Here is a 15,437-nt window from a genome sequence, read left to right as displayed (position 1 = left end):
TAACTAGCCTAGCCAATATATTCTGTTCTATTCATTTATCCCATCACCTGGAACTAACACAGTGCTTGGCACATTAGACACATTTCCTTGTTTATTGCAGAAGAAAATCCATAAACAAACAGATGTGGACTCCAGTCCCCAGCGGCTCTGATGCCATGGTCAGAGTGCTGCCTCAGTTTAGAGTGCACTGGCTTTCAAATCAAGTATGCACAAGCACTAGACCAATGGGATATCAGCATTCACTAAGCGTTTTCAATAGTTATTTCCAGGCAGAGTTCTCAAGGGCCTAAGCCAATTATCTCAGAAAAGGACATGAACCTTCTCATATTTCAAATCAATTAAGACTTTGTCAATAGCACAGCAGTTTAGTGCTAGACATAATTGAAAACTCAATTATGTCTTCATCATTTAAATAGAGGAAAAGGAAGAACTATATGTGACTTACTTAGCAATAGTACAACTACAATGCTATTTTTGAACTCTTTTTTGGGTGGGTGGGGGAAGGCAGAGTTACAAAGAAAGAGAGACTTTCCATCCACTGGTTCACTCCCCCAAATAGTCTCAACAGCCAGGAGTGGGCCAGCCCAAAGCCAGGACCTAGGTATTCCATCCAGTTCTCCCACATAGGTACAAGGGTCCAAGTGATGAGGTCATCTTCTGCCTTCTTAAGCACTTAAGCAGGGAGTTGGATCAAAAGTGAAGTAGCCTAGACTCAAACAAATGTCCATATGGGATGTTAGCAACACAAGTGATGGTTTAACCTATTATGTCACAATATCAGCCCTGCAATGCTATTTTATGAAATTCAATCTGATTAGATATGACTAGAAACTATGTGAAGACTAGACAAATTAAAGGTCTCTTTTGTTTTTGTTGTTGTTGCTGTTGTTTTTTAATGAGAATTTCCTGTGCTGGTCTGGCATGATGGTGTAATTGGTAAGGCCATTGCCTGAAATGCCTCATTCTATATGGGGAAGGATTTACACCCCAGCTGTTCCACTTCTGATCTAGCTCCCTGCAAATGACCTAGCAAAAGTAGAGGAAGATGGCTAAAGTACTTGGGTCCATGTGGTACACTTGGATGAAGCATTTGGCTCCTAACTTCAGCCTGGCCCAGACCCAGCACATAGAAAATCTCTTGATCCCTCCTTCTGTGTAACTCTTTCAAGCAAAGACATCAATTTTAAAAAGAAAAGAAAGAATGAAACCCCAGGGTTGAGGAAATAAAATAAGTTTCTTTTTACTGTGAAAAATACCTCCACAAAGAGTCCCGATAGAGGAGCTTTGGGAACTCCTTTGTCAGGGTGCAGTCCCTGCAGGTGAGCACAAGAACAAAGCCCAGATTGCAGTACCTGCAAGTGAACGTGTGGTTCAGGTCAGGAGGCAGGTCAGGCTGAGCCAGTTCATGACACCCACTGGCAGATCTGAGAGCCAGGGTAGGGAGCAGGACAGACCAGGTCGAGCTGCAGCACCAGCCAGTTCACATTAGGACCAGGACCGGGGGGCTGACTGAGCTATGTTAGGCTGCAGCACCCACCAGTGCAAGCTAGAACGGGGGCAGACTGGGTCAGGCCAGACTACAGCACCCACTGGCAAATGCGCAAGTGAGACAGGCCATGCCAGATTGGGCTGCAGCACCCAACAGCACACACAAGGCTGGGAGGGGGCCGGCAATGAGGAGAGGTGTGCAAGCCTGGTAGGGGAGTAGTGGGGATTCTGCCACTGGGCACTGCTCCCACTGGTGAGCGTGAGAGCTGAACTGGAGGCAGACCAGCCTAGGCAGGGCTATAACACCTGTTGGCCTACATGTGAACTGGATTAGGGGGAGAGCCAGGCTGGGTTAATCAATTATATCACTTCTGCAGGCGTGAGCCAGAGTAAGAGCAGGTGGGCTGAGCTTTGCTGCAGCATCAACTGGCAAGTGCTGTCAAACTAGACTGCAGAACCATCTGTAGAGTACAAGATCTAAGGGCAGAGAGTCGGTCCTGTGGAGATGCTGCAGGCACATCTCTGATGAGCTGCAACTCCCACTGGTGAGCATGAGAACCAGGATCGGGGGCAGGCCTGGATGGACAGGTAGTGGCACCTGCTGGCATGAATATGGCTGAAGGGTGAAGTCAGTTGAGTTGAGTTAGGCTTCAATTCCCAATGATGTATACGAGATCTAAATGGGATCTAGGGTTGGTCCACCAGTTTGCTGCACATGCTGGCAGGCACAGGGACCAGAACTGGGGGCCAATCCAGTCAGGGTAGTTGGGGGGGTCGCACTGACTGGCCTGCAGCTCCCCCTGGTGTTCATGAGGGCTGAGCATGTGGTGGGCAGGGCTGGGCTGGGCTGGGCAGCTGGGCTGCTTGGCTGCTGCATGCATTAGTTTGCAGAAGAGAGTGGGCAGAACAAATTGATCAACTACCCCGGCAAAGCTTGACAGCAAATTTCTGGCTGAATGGAGACTCTGAGGTGGACTGTGTCAGCAGATGGGCCTTGAAAGGATTTCCTCATCCTTGGAGCGCAGTGATATTAACAGCATCTCAGAACTATTGAAACCACTTAAGCAGAACCCTCAGAACATCGAGGACCCTGGGATGACAATGGGTGGCTGTTCCCTATCCCCGCGTACTGAGGCGGTTGGGAGGCTGGGCATGATTTCTCCCTTTGTATTCCCCTGTCCCCCAGAAACAGGACAAAGAAAAAGAAACTGTGTAAACAATGGTCTTGCCCACTTTCCCCTAATCCTCGACCCTTCCCATCCTGATCAACTATGAAAGCATCATCAAAAATAAAATTTAAAAAAATTTTTAAAAGCACCTCCACGGTTGAATCCTTATTTTATAAGATATCTGAGAGTAGATAAGAGTTGGGAAGAAAACACAAGCAGCCAAAAGAATTAACCCTGATCCTTAAAAGAGAAAAGGAGAACGTATAGTGAGAAAGAGAGAGAATCAGAAAACTACAGTGAGACAAATTTCAGAGCTCTGGACTCCTGGCTTTATCACGTTCACTTGGGATGACCACCTTTATGAAAATGATTCCTGTGGTACACAGAATAATATCCCCACCTCCCCCCCAAATACACCCATGATCCCCAAGTCCTAATCATGTAATCTGGGATAAGAGACTTTAAGCATGTGTGAATTTTCCTGGTGGGGCTAGAAGGAATAAGAGAATAAGAAAAATATCTAATTATGTTCCACTGTGTGTTATCAAAAATAGAGGAAGGAGCCACAAGCCAACAAATGCAGGCGGCATCTAGTGTCTGTAAAGGGCACAGAGTCAGAACACTTCCCAAGGGGATTCAGAAGGCACAAAGTCTAAATGACACTTTTGTGTTAGCCCTGTTTCCTGTTAGAGATGTCAGATATTCAGAGCTAGAACAGAATGGATATATGTTGTTTCAAGGCAATATGTTTGTGATATCTTTTTACAGCAGCTACAGGAAACTAACACAAACTTAGCAAACTGGCTTTGTGAAACAGCCTCTGACTTCAAACTGTTGATATCTCCATTTCAGTTTGTGCGTGATAATTCCAGTGGAACAGGTGCAAAATGAAACTCACCAGCCTCTCCCCAGCAACAGCTGCTCTCCTCAGCCACCCTCCGTGGCTGCCACCCAGGCTTCCTTCCAGGTCAAGGCAAAATGCCTATGATTCCTCTTCTCTGTCTTCTGTCTCCACTCTTGTCATTCTTCTTGAGAAAAAAAATCCTAGCAACTAGCACTGTTTTCTATTCCCATTGTCAAAATCATGGGAGAAAGTCTAATTTCTAAAAAATATTTATTTATTCTTATTACAAAGTCAGATATACAGAGAGGAGGAGAGACAGAGAAGAAGATCTTCTGTCTGATGGTTCACTCCCTAAGTGACTGCAATGGCCGGTACTGTGCCGATCCGAAGCCAGGAGCCAGAAACCTCTTCCAGGTCTCCCACACGGGTGCAGGGTCCCAAGGCTTTGGGCTGTCCTCAACTACTTTCCCAGGCCACAAGCAGGGAGCAGAATGGGAAGCAGGGCTGCCGGGACTAGAACCAGTGCCCATATGAGATCCCGGTCTATTCAAGGTGAGGACTTTAGGCCACGTGCCAGGCCTGAAAGTCTAATTCTTTAAAGAATTCAATTCTAAAGATGGAATTAAAGGTGACTTGCATAAGAAAAGGAGTGAAGAGTTGAAAGGAGAGAACAGAAAACCGAATCCCTCATGCACCCTGGACTAAACAATCTGCCACTAAGGAAGGCATTCCATCAGAAAAGAAGATCTAAAGACCTTTGGGATCTGAAAGTATGTACTTCCTAGGGTAGATGAAGGTGAGGAGGACTTGTAGAGAATGCTTTAAGTTTTCACTTGGCATACAACCAGGATTTTCTGCAACCCTATACCCAGGATATGAATAGGTTGATCCTTCATGCCGCAGTGGAGCAGGCTCAGACTCCGAGAGTGCAGCCACATCCTAGGATAAACATCTCTAGTAAATGATAGTTAGTTCGAGGAACACCCAGCTGACCTAATTAAGATAATGTTTCATCCTTTGAAAGTTGTTAGGAGAATAAAATATGTCACCAACAGCTCAGTTCAGTGGAGAACCTCTCCAAAAGGCCAAGCACTTAGAAACCAACAGAGAACTGCTCACTTCCTGGTGACAGCTCATCACTCCCCAAGAGAAATGTCTCTGCTCAGGTGCTCTCTGGACTGGCTTTGTCATGACATACTCTGCTGAAGTCACTCCGTTCTGGCTTTAGAGCACTGTGTTAACACATAGATCCTATTATGATCTTTATAATGTGTCCTAATGAAAATCCCCCAGAGGATATAGCCTCTCAAGGAATGAGTCAATCTCCTGAGAGGCTAGCCCACGGGTGTCCCACAGTGAAGAACCTAGGTGTTTTCTGCCTTGCTTGCTTGGCCAGGAGCTGTGTGAACTCCAGACCTGACAGTCTATACGTGACATCTAGCAGGTCACGGAGGCAGATCACTGCTCAGGAAGGAGACCCCTGGTGTGCTTGTTAGATGAGTTGCTCACCGCCCTATAGCCCATCAGTTTGTACTTTTTGAAAGTTCCTTGCTTCAAACCCACCAATAGAAGCCTGCCAACTTGCTCTTTTTGAAAGTTAACAGATAAACTGACCAATCATGACTATATAATTGTGTGGAATTGGCCTGAAATGTATAAAAACCCTGCGCTGTTGAACCTCAGCCCTTTTTTCCCTCTTTGCCTTTTTCCCCTTCCGCTGCAGCTGGGAGCCTAGTCTGAATAAACCACCTTTATGCCTCTGCATCGACTTATGACTCCTGATGATTTTCTGGGGATCGCAAAATCTGGCCAAAACAACAGTTCCTGGAGACAGTAACGAATGGCATACCACATTTTCCCACCAGAGCCTCAGCAAGGTCATTTCTACTTTGGAGCCACCTTTCTCCCCATTGTAGCAAATGGCCATCTCTGCTTTCTGAAGCCAAACAAGGTTTTGTACTTTGATGTGCATGTAAATCAGAGGTCAGATTTAGAAACCTTTGTTGGAAATGGGTGCAAGTATTTTACACTAAAATCTCTGTATTTCTAACTCATTTCCTCTTCTCCTCTTACATGAACCACACAAGAACTTGACCAAACCACATTTGCCTCTTTTCCACCTCGACAACAGAGTTTACCTGAGTACCCATTTAAGCAACTTGGTAGTGCTGATCGCAAAATCTGAATTCTCTTGTCCCCTAGAATGGCTAAGCAGGAGGTAAGTGATCCCACCTGGCCTAAGGTGAGGCACTCTTTCTGGTTCTGCCAGTAAAATGTCATCATAAATCTACAAATGAACAACACTGCTGACACATTATACATTTGACTTAAAAGATGGAATTCACTCTAATTACAGGAGTTAGAATACTCTTTTCCTGGTAAGAAAACTGAAGCCAAAAAAATATGTATTTTATTAGCCATAAACCCAATTAGGGGATATTCTTTCTTGAGAGTGTCCTTATGAATGCTTCGATTTTAATCTCAGTTTCAATTATTGAGATTAAAAGCTTTGAGGAAAAATCAGGACAGCAGAAATTATCATTTCAAAACATCATGCTCACTTGTAGAAGAAATGTCTTGAAACCAGGACAGTGAGTTTGCTACAAAAGAGCAGATAGACTGCAGTCAGGCGGAAGCAGATGGAACAAAGCAGTTCCCAGCGACCCTCACTGCACTGTCTCCTGCAGGATGGTGTGGCAAGTCATGACTAAGATGTCCAAGTCACGAGCTGTAGATGAGCCTTTGACTAGGTGCTCCACAAAACTGGACTCTCGGATCTGGCTTATGTATATAGGTCACAGAGAGTGAAGGAGATACAATGCACTAGTTTCCAATGAGTTGTAGAACATGCCTTTAAATTATGAAAGAATTCTCTGGAGAACTTTTGGAGTCGTTGGTGAACGCCCAATTTTCAAATCTGCATCTGAAATGATCATTGTTTAATTTCCTCACTCCAGCTCACTCCTCAGAAAGCTGCCATGTGCTAAGTATGCTGTGTTTTTTTGAAACAACATAAAATTGGGTTTATTCCATGTACTTACGGAAATTCACAGTATCCTCTCTGACAACTGCTTCAACTAAAACAAAAAGGAAGAAATAACTGTTCAATCTAATCAGATATGTTGATTTTTTTTCTTAAAGAGGTAATCCTGTGTGCTCTACAACTGAATCCAGTAATAACCAGAGTTGCCTGCTTGCCCCAATATGCTCACCCACAAATCAAGATTCTCTTTTAGCCTGACAGAATTTCAGCCTGTCTGTGACCAGTCTTAGCAACTGAGTCTGCATCCTGTACAAATGTAAGCAGGAAGAGTAAGGCAGGATCTTTCCATGTGTACTCAAACACACTTGAAATGTCTACTGTAGCATCAGCTACTTCACTGACACGTGGATTCTTTTCAACTGTTCTCCCAAGAGGATAGTACATAAAATACTTGCAAATGCCAGGTCTGTGAATGTGTTCGTGCCAGACCAGTGCAAATTTTTCAAAATCCCGCTTCAAAGAGCAAAAGTCCTTCTGAAATATTACCAATATTTCTTAACAATCCATTTCAGCAGTCTTAGAAGCTGAAGAAATTCTCACTTTAGGACTTTGCCTTTGCTATGCTAATATGCATTGAAGGTCTCTCAGAATGAATCTTACTATACAGCCTTTTCTACACATATTTGATGAGAGAACCTTTCAGAAGCATCTATTAGCATCCTGTGGAGTCCCTAGTATAACAAGGACAATAATTTGAAAGATGTAGGGTCTGGAGTGATCCCTTCCTTGCAAATGCCACCATCCCAAATGAGCACCGGTTCATGTTTTTAGGATGCTCCTCTTCCCAACCAGATACCTGCTTGTGGCCTGGGAAGGCAGTAGAGGATGGCTCAAAGCCTTGGGACCCTGCACCCACATGGGAGATCCAGAAAAAGCTTCTGGCTCCTGGCTTCGGATTGGCTCAGCTCAACTGCAGCCATTACAACCTTCTGGGTAATAAACCAGCATGTAAAAGAGCCTTCTCTCTCTCTCTGTGAATCTCCCTTCCTAATAGAAAATAAATAAATATTTTTTAAAAGAGAAAGAAAAATGCAGCACTTGTATAATATGACAAAGTTCTTGGGGGTGAAGGGACAGACACTCTAATGTCTCCTTGGTACTTGTGCCATTGCCATGTAAACCTAAGCAATAGCATCGAGTGCTTAGCTCCACCAGCTCCCGAACTTCCAGCTATTATCAGAAGTGACAGGTTTGAACCGAGTGACAAACAATTGTCTAATACTATTCAGGGGGCATTCTAAGACCCTTCATGGCCTACTTTTCAAATTTTATGCAATTGTACATTTTTGGTGCCAGGAATATCTGGCTGTACATTTAATTTTCAGTTTGGTTTCAGAGCCTTGTCATTTCATCAGTCAGAGCTATTCCATCTGCTGAAATGCTGACAAATCCAGCTGCTTTGTCACTTCTAATCAATTTCATTAATGTTGCCACGTTCTGTTTCAATTAACAACCTATTCTCTGCGCTGTTTGATGACTTGATACTACCTACTGTCTGCAGATTAAAAATCTAATTCCAAATTGCTTTGTCCTTGACATTAAAATCCTTCCTTCTTTACCAAATCATTTCTGTTTAGCAGATTTACCTCTCTTAAGTTAAATTACACTTTGCCATACCACGAAGTGAGAGGTTCAATTGTTTTACAAGCAATAGATCTGTACTGGGATGTTGTGTCTTGACATTCACTTAATCCTTGTGCCCTCATAGAGAATTCAATCGTCTTTCATCTAAGTCTCCCCATTGCTGTGAATTTTTTCAGCACCTTACTTTAAATATCTACTTCATGTGTTATTTGCCGGGGCATAATCTTTGGGCATTTTTTTTAAATTCATGATACAATGCCTACTTTGTCTTTTGTCAGCAATTCTTGACTTTAAAATCTGTTCAAAAGAAACCCAATTACACAATCCTCCTTCTCTTTGATTATATTACCACTGAAACCCAAGAAATTATGAAGAACCTGTTCAAATACCATTTTTCAGATGGCTCTAATATCTCTTCTCTATTCTCTCTTTTAAAGTAACTTGTTTTAACCCCATAAAATTATACAGACTTGTATTTTTATGGCAAAATGCAGGAATGGCATAGCATTCGGACTGTCCTTTCCCATGCTTTGTGTCACAACTGACAGCATGGAGCTTGAGTTGCCTAAAGCAATTCAGCAATAGTGCCATGGGTTGCATTTTTAACTTTAATGACAATCTGATTGCCTGCAGCCTGCCTCATTTCTTGAAGCTGTGTGATAACACAGCTCCAACTTGGTCCTCTAATCTAGCTGTGCCCTCCTTTATGTGTTTTTATATTTTTTCAGGGTTATCGGTTCCTACAATAAAGTAGTCAGAGTCTGCAGCGCTACTTCTTCAGGGCATTCCAAGAAATTAGAATTTCCTTCCACCCTGCAAACCTTCCCAGTTGTCTGCCTCTTCCTGTGACTGGGAGTGGTGAAGGTTCAAGCAGCAGCAGCTTTGCTTCAAATTAAACTGCCTGATACCAACCTTGAAATCTCCTTTCACTTTAATCTTTCCCATTTGAAAACTCCAAAATGCTACTTGTCAGTGTAAGTTCCCATTTCCTCCATGTAACTCATCATGTTTGGATGGCACTTAGAAGATATTGCTGTTAGTCTGTTCCTCCTAGAAACACCATATTCCTCAAATAGTTACAATGAACATATATGTTTCTACTTAGTCAGCAAATGTTTGCTAGACACGGTGTGTTAATCGCTGTCACAGAAAGCACCAGAAATCAATGGGGACTAACACAGACATAGTTGCCCCCCCCCACCCTCAGAAGATCACAGGTTGGTGACAAATTGCAATGGTTAATGAACAGAATTTCTAGAAAGACAGGGGCCAATAATATTACCGTTAAACAAGCAACCATAAGAAAGTAAGAAGCAGCACATCCTGGTGACAAAGAGGCAATCAGAAGCCAGAACATCTGGTTCAAGTCCTGCTCCATCACTTATTAGCTGTGACCTCTGGTAAGTGGCTTAGCCTCCTTATGCTGCATCCACACACTAGGTGTAGAATAGTTCTACCTTAAAGATTCATTCTAAGAATTGAAAACCCTTATACTGTGAAGCCTTTAAAACAGTTTCAGGAACAGTGCTATCACAGTATTTGTAAAAGTCAAAATATAATGAGCATTGTGGCCGGGTGAATATCCAGATCCCCTACCAGAGTGTTTAAGTTCGAGTCCCACCTTTGCTGCCAGTTCAGCTTCTGGACCTGAGTTCGCAACATATGATGATTCAGGGGCTTAGATCTCTGCCACCCACATGAGACCTGGATGCATTTCCTGGTGCTTCACTTCCACCTGGTCTAGTCTCAGCTGTGTGGGCAGCTGGGAAATGAATCAGCTGACGAAAGATCTAGGAGGTGGTGGGTAAGAGAGAGGAAGATGGGCAGGAAGAGAAAGAGACTGTCTTTCAAATAAATAAACCTTTTTAAAATGACAATAAATAAGAGATAATAAGAAAGCACTCTGACCTAGGAGTTCTGTGTTAGTCGGGAATCCATGCAATTGTGCCTTAGCTAAAGTGACAGAAGTCAAAGTGGTCTCTTAGAAAACATTGAGATCTGCAGGAGGAGTAGAGATGCAAAGTTGAAAAAAAATGGGAATCAAATGAATAGCAGCGATTTCAGTGCATATTAGACAACTAAAAATATAAAGGTAATAATTAGGGACCAGGATGAAAAAACAAATTGGACTTTAAAACCTGGGGTAATGAATGCATATGTCAATGTTGCAGAAATCTATAGGCACTATGGATTAAAAAAAGGATTAAATATACAAATGCTAAAATTCAAAATATCCCTTAGATACTACAAAGAGCAAATTTAGTCAGTTAAGTAGTATCGATAAGTAGTAACACTTCTCTAACTATAAATTTAGGAAGCTAATTTCCCTGTGAAGTTCCACAGATCAAAGTAAACAATTACAAGTGGACTTTTGGAAAACTATGAAATATCCTTGAGATACATTCTTACTTCCGAAACCAGTGCCATCTCACGCTACCCTGAGAAATACAAAACAAAGAAATGCCAGCCAGTTTGAATAAGGGCTCATGCCATGGACAACAGCTCTTCCTATCACATCATCTTAGCAGGTTCCAGGAACTGAGTACCACTTTGTGGTTTCGACAATCCACACTACCTGCATAGCGGTGAATGCTGAAGGCTTAAGTGTTGCACTTCCAATCAGCGATCTAAAACCAACTTCATGTTTCCCCCCAGGGTATTATTCTATTTCCATTACGATGAATCTATGAGATTGCCATTTTTTCCAAGTCAAGTATGTTTTTCATATGGTCATAACATATATTATGAGAAATTATGAGAAATTTTTAGTTTGCTGCCATGCTTTTTGCTGAAAGATAAACCACAGCGGTTGCCACATATTCTTCCGAATTCCCACTGAACAGTTACGTAATGCAGACCCTACCACTTTGTAATCTTCTCTATGCACTTGCTCTGGCTTCCAGGAAACCATTCTCCTTAGAAGGATCCAAAATGTATCGCTATAAATTCTGTCTAGTTCTTTTTATTAAATCTACCTAAAATAAGTGGCATTCGTCATCCACTGCAGGAACCTTAGACACCCACACTTTCTCTAGTCTTCCCAGCTGCAGGTCATTGACAAGTTTGATAAGCTGATCTCTTTCTTTTCTTTTGAATCCATTAATCAGGACATTATTTCAGCTTAATGATTAAAACTGTACACAAAAGCATTCAAACCATGTAGCTTCCTCCAACTCCTTAGTCGTTGGATACCATACACAGATGTGGCATGTTTTCAGGAAAAAAAAATGTTTTGCCATTATGTTAATTAAATGCATTACCATCTTAGGGCCACAGTTGTGGTATTTTTTAATAAAAATTTATTCAAAAGGTAAAGTTAAAGAGAAGAGGAGGAGGTGGTGAGGAGACAGAGAAATCATTCATCAGCTGGTGCACTCCTGAATGATTACATCAAACATGTCTGCCCCAGGCCAGAAACCAGGAACTACATTCAGGTGTCCCATATGGGTTGCAGAGTCACCTGGGAGGTATACAGCCTCCCAGGTACATTAGCAGAAAAGTGGATCAAAGCAGAGTAGCTGGGATTCTGATATTGGATACCAGCACCAGTGCCACAAATCACATTAAGCCTATGTGGCCATTCCAATCATGAAGATGATTGCATGATGATTTGAGAGGGTTGATCACTATGCCAGTGTTGAATGTTTTGGCTGAAAACAGCACAAAATAAGAAACAGTGGCTAGACAGTACAGACTTTCAAAATTGCTTCACATAACAAGATCCTTGGAGATCGGTAGTTGAGGAGTTCCATGATAGTGGGATGTGCAGTGGTGTGTCTGATGTTCCCTTGGTTCCCTTTCTTTGTCATAAGATGGCCTCAGCCTGTCTGAAAACCATGACCTTCCCTTATAGTGACCAAAGCAGAAAGCAAGGACACTGAAGAGGAGAGAAGAGAATCATGTCTTTATTGCCCAATGTCTTTTTTTTTGTAAGATAAACTTCTCCAGCTGCCCTTTACAGCTCATTAACCAAAAGGAAACTACCCTACCCTAGTGGTTCTTGGGATGTGTTTCCCAAACCAGCTGCATCAGCCTCACCTGGGAACTTGGTACAAATCAAAGCAGCAACTCTGCAATTAGGACCCAGGGTTCAGGAATGTAACAAGTCATAGGTGATTCTGGTGCATGCTATTTCTGAGATTCATTCTCAATCATTGACAAAATAATACCATCCTAATAACTGATGCAGAACAATCATTATTCACGGATAAAGCTAGGCACCTTATGAACTAAATTAAAGTTGATTTCCAGATGAAGAGGAAAAGAAAACAACAGTGAGGAGTGGAAAGCAGAAAAATCAAAAGAAGGAGACACATAAAAAATGTGTGGAACGTAGAATCAGTGTGTAAGTTTATTGTAGTACGAACAATTGTGCAATTGTGCTCCTAATAGGAGCAGGGAAAACCAGATCATCACAGAAATAAGCACAAAAAGGAGAAGCCCTACTGTATGAGGAAGACCTAAAATTACTGGCTTTGGCAGATTAGAAGGCACTAATAATAACTAATAAAGAACTCAAGAAAATCAGTGTTCTAATGAAAAATAGACTTGATTATTCTACTTCAAATGCAATTTAAGAGTGAGATAAGTACCATTCCATGACACATTTGTCAAAGAATGATACACATGGCAAAAATCAGTGGCTAATTAGAACTACAGTAAAGTGCCAGATTTCATACAGAGTGTGAGGTGGAGTAAAGAACATTGTTTACCAAAATGAAAATTACTGGTTTTGCATCTCTGCCTGCTGATAAAGAACCGGCATTACTTCTGCAACATAGCATTCAGGAATGCACAAAATTTAGTTCCCTGCCATTGATATCCACACTACCTGGATGGTACCCCATCTGTATAGAGGCCAACAGATAGCTGTTGAGCATGGCAAATGTAACTAGTATGAATTTAGATGTGCTGTAAATAGAAAATACACACTGATTTCAAACACATAGTACAAAAGTAAGAACGTGAAATACAAACATATCATTAGCAGTTTTCACATTGGCAACTTGTTGAAACTGTAATATGATATGTGATTAAATAAACACCACTGAAATTAATTCTATCATTTTTTTGCTAGTTATTTAACATGGCTACTAACCAAAATGTCTTAAATTAACTAGGAAGTTTGCATTGTATTTTTTTTAAATAGTACAGTAGTTTCTATCTTTGATTTAGTAGATTTGATTCAATTGAATTCATGAAACCTTTTTCAAATATCAACCAGACAAATTTTTAAAAGGTGGGATTCATGTTGTGTATGTTTCTACAACATGGGTCTTAAGAGTTTGTAGTGAAAAATTCTCTCTACAAGTTCTTTGCTACCTACAAGAAGCAGTGTCTTTGAATTAACCACATTTTCCCCAAGTATCACTCCTCTATCATATAAATACACCCATGAAAGGACTAGCGTATTAATCATAAACAAACTGGAAATGGAGAAAGATTTTCCAATAGTTTCCACTCCTATCTGTTTCTTTTACTTAACAAAATTATCTAGGTCAGTTAAAGTCAAAATGTTGACCTACCATTAATTTCTCATTTACCCTTACCCTTTTGTAATAGTTCCCCAAACTCTATTTATAAATAACAAATCAACAAAAGAAATACTTCTCACTCTTCACAAATAGAAGATGCAAGGTGTATAAGATGTGAGATGGCACCAGGAAGCTAAACAATAATGGATCAACTGGATATTTCTGTTGAAAAAGAAGAATGGCTTCATGAATGTGTCGGAAACCATTCTGCATCTTGTTCAGGTTTGTTTTGTTTGTGTTTGATTTTGCTTCTAACAAAATTGAAAGAATAGTCTAATTCAGTTTTTCACTGACATTTTTTTTTAAATATTCTTAGACCAGCACTGTGACATAGGGATAAAACTGCCATCTGAGCACCAGTTCAAGTCCTGGCCACTCCACTTCTAACCCAGCCCTCTGCTAATGCACCTGGAAAGCGACTGAGGATGGTTCAAGTGCTTGGCCCTTTGTGCCCATGTGGTAGACCTGGCAGAAGTTCCTGACTCTTGGTTTCAGAACAGCCCAACTCTAGTCACTGCAGCCATTTGGGGTGTAAATCAGCAGATTGAAGAGCTCTCTCTCTATTCTCATCCCATTCCCTACTCCGTAACTCTACTTTCAAATAAATAATTAGATCTTTTTGTAAAAGGGGAAAAAACCTTTTTAAAATGCATATATATATATATACTTAAGGATGGGACCTGCCTTGTTGCAGGAAGCTCAAGCATCTGCTTGTGAGGTCAGCATCCCATGTCTTAGCCCTAGTTCAAGCCTGACTACTCTGCTTCCAGGTTTGTTCCGAGTCATGTGTTGAGGTAAGCAGTAGTTGCTAGCCCAAGTACTTGGGCCCTGCCACCCAAATGGAAGACCCAGATGGAGTTTCAACCTCAGTCATGGCTATTTCAGTCATTTGGGAAACAAACCAATGGGTGAAATCTCTCTCTCATCATTTCTCTCTTTTTGTCACTCTTTCAAATAAATGAAAAAATCTTTTTACAAAAGATACATACTTTTGGAGAAATCACTAAGAAATTCATTTGCATGTCATTCAGACAAAAATTAAGGAATACAGCAATATTCTTTCCAATGCCACCCATTCATGTGAACAAGATTTTTATGCATTTTTTCCTACAAAGATGAAAAATAAAATTATTAAAGCTGAATTTTGTATCATTTTACCACTAAACACAAGAATCAAAGAATACTAAGCTGATTCTTTAAAGCTTACATATTTTATTTTAAAATACATTTCCAACAAAATCACACTTTTTAATGTTTAATAGTTATCAAAATTTATGATATATTTATGTCAAATCTATGATAATAGTACTTTCAATGATAATTTTTCAATGATAACTCATCTGGGTTAGAAGAAAGTTTTAACTTGCAGCCTTACGGAAATTTTCCAAGATACTAAGTTTCAATTAACAAACATGCTTTTATTATAGACAAATATGAAGAAGCAATCAAGAAGCCTAAAGTTATATGAGAGGAATAAAAATGGAAGAGTTCCAGGAGAAAATGAACAATGTAAAATTCCCAGTGGCTACAAAATGGTTTTGTTCATTAAGGACAAATGGTAAGATGTGTCAAATTGCATAGGCTCCGGCCCTGTTGGACTGATTTAATAATTTATTAGCTTTAAAATGCAACACTTACAACACGTAGAAAATGACACCACTTGAAACTATTTAAACTTAAGTTGAGCCATTTTAATGTTGACTGTAAAATATACAAAAGGAAATAGACTTTTTCTAAATGACTGTGGACTGTAATATGGGAACTTTAAAAAATAT

This window comes from Ochotona princeps, chromosome 5 (genome assembly GCF_030435755.1).
Source record: "Ochotona princeps isolate mOchPri1 chromosome 5, mOchPri1.hap1, whole genome shotgun sequence".
Lineage (NCBI taxonomy): Eukaryota > Metazoa > Chordata > Mammalia > Lagomorpha > Ochotonidae > Ochotona > Ochotona princeps.
This window is presented reverse-complemented; position numbering follows the sequence as displayed.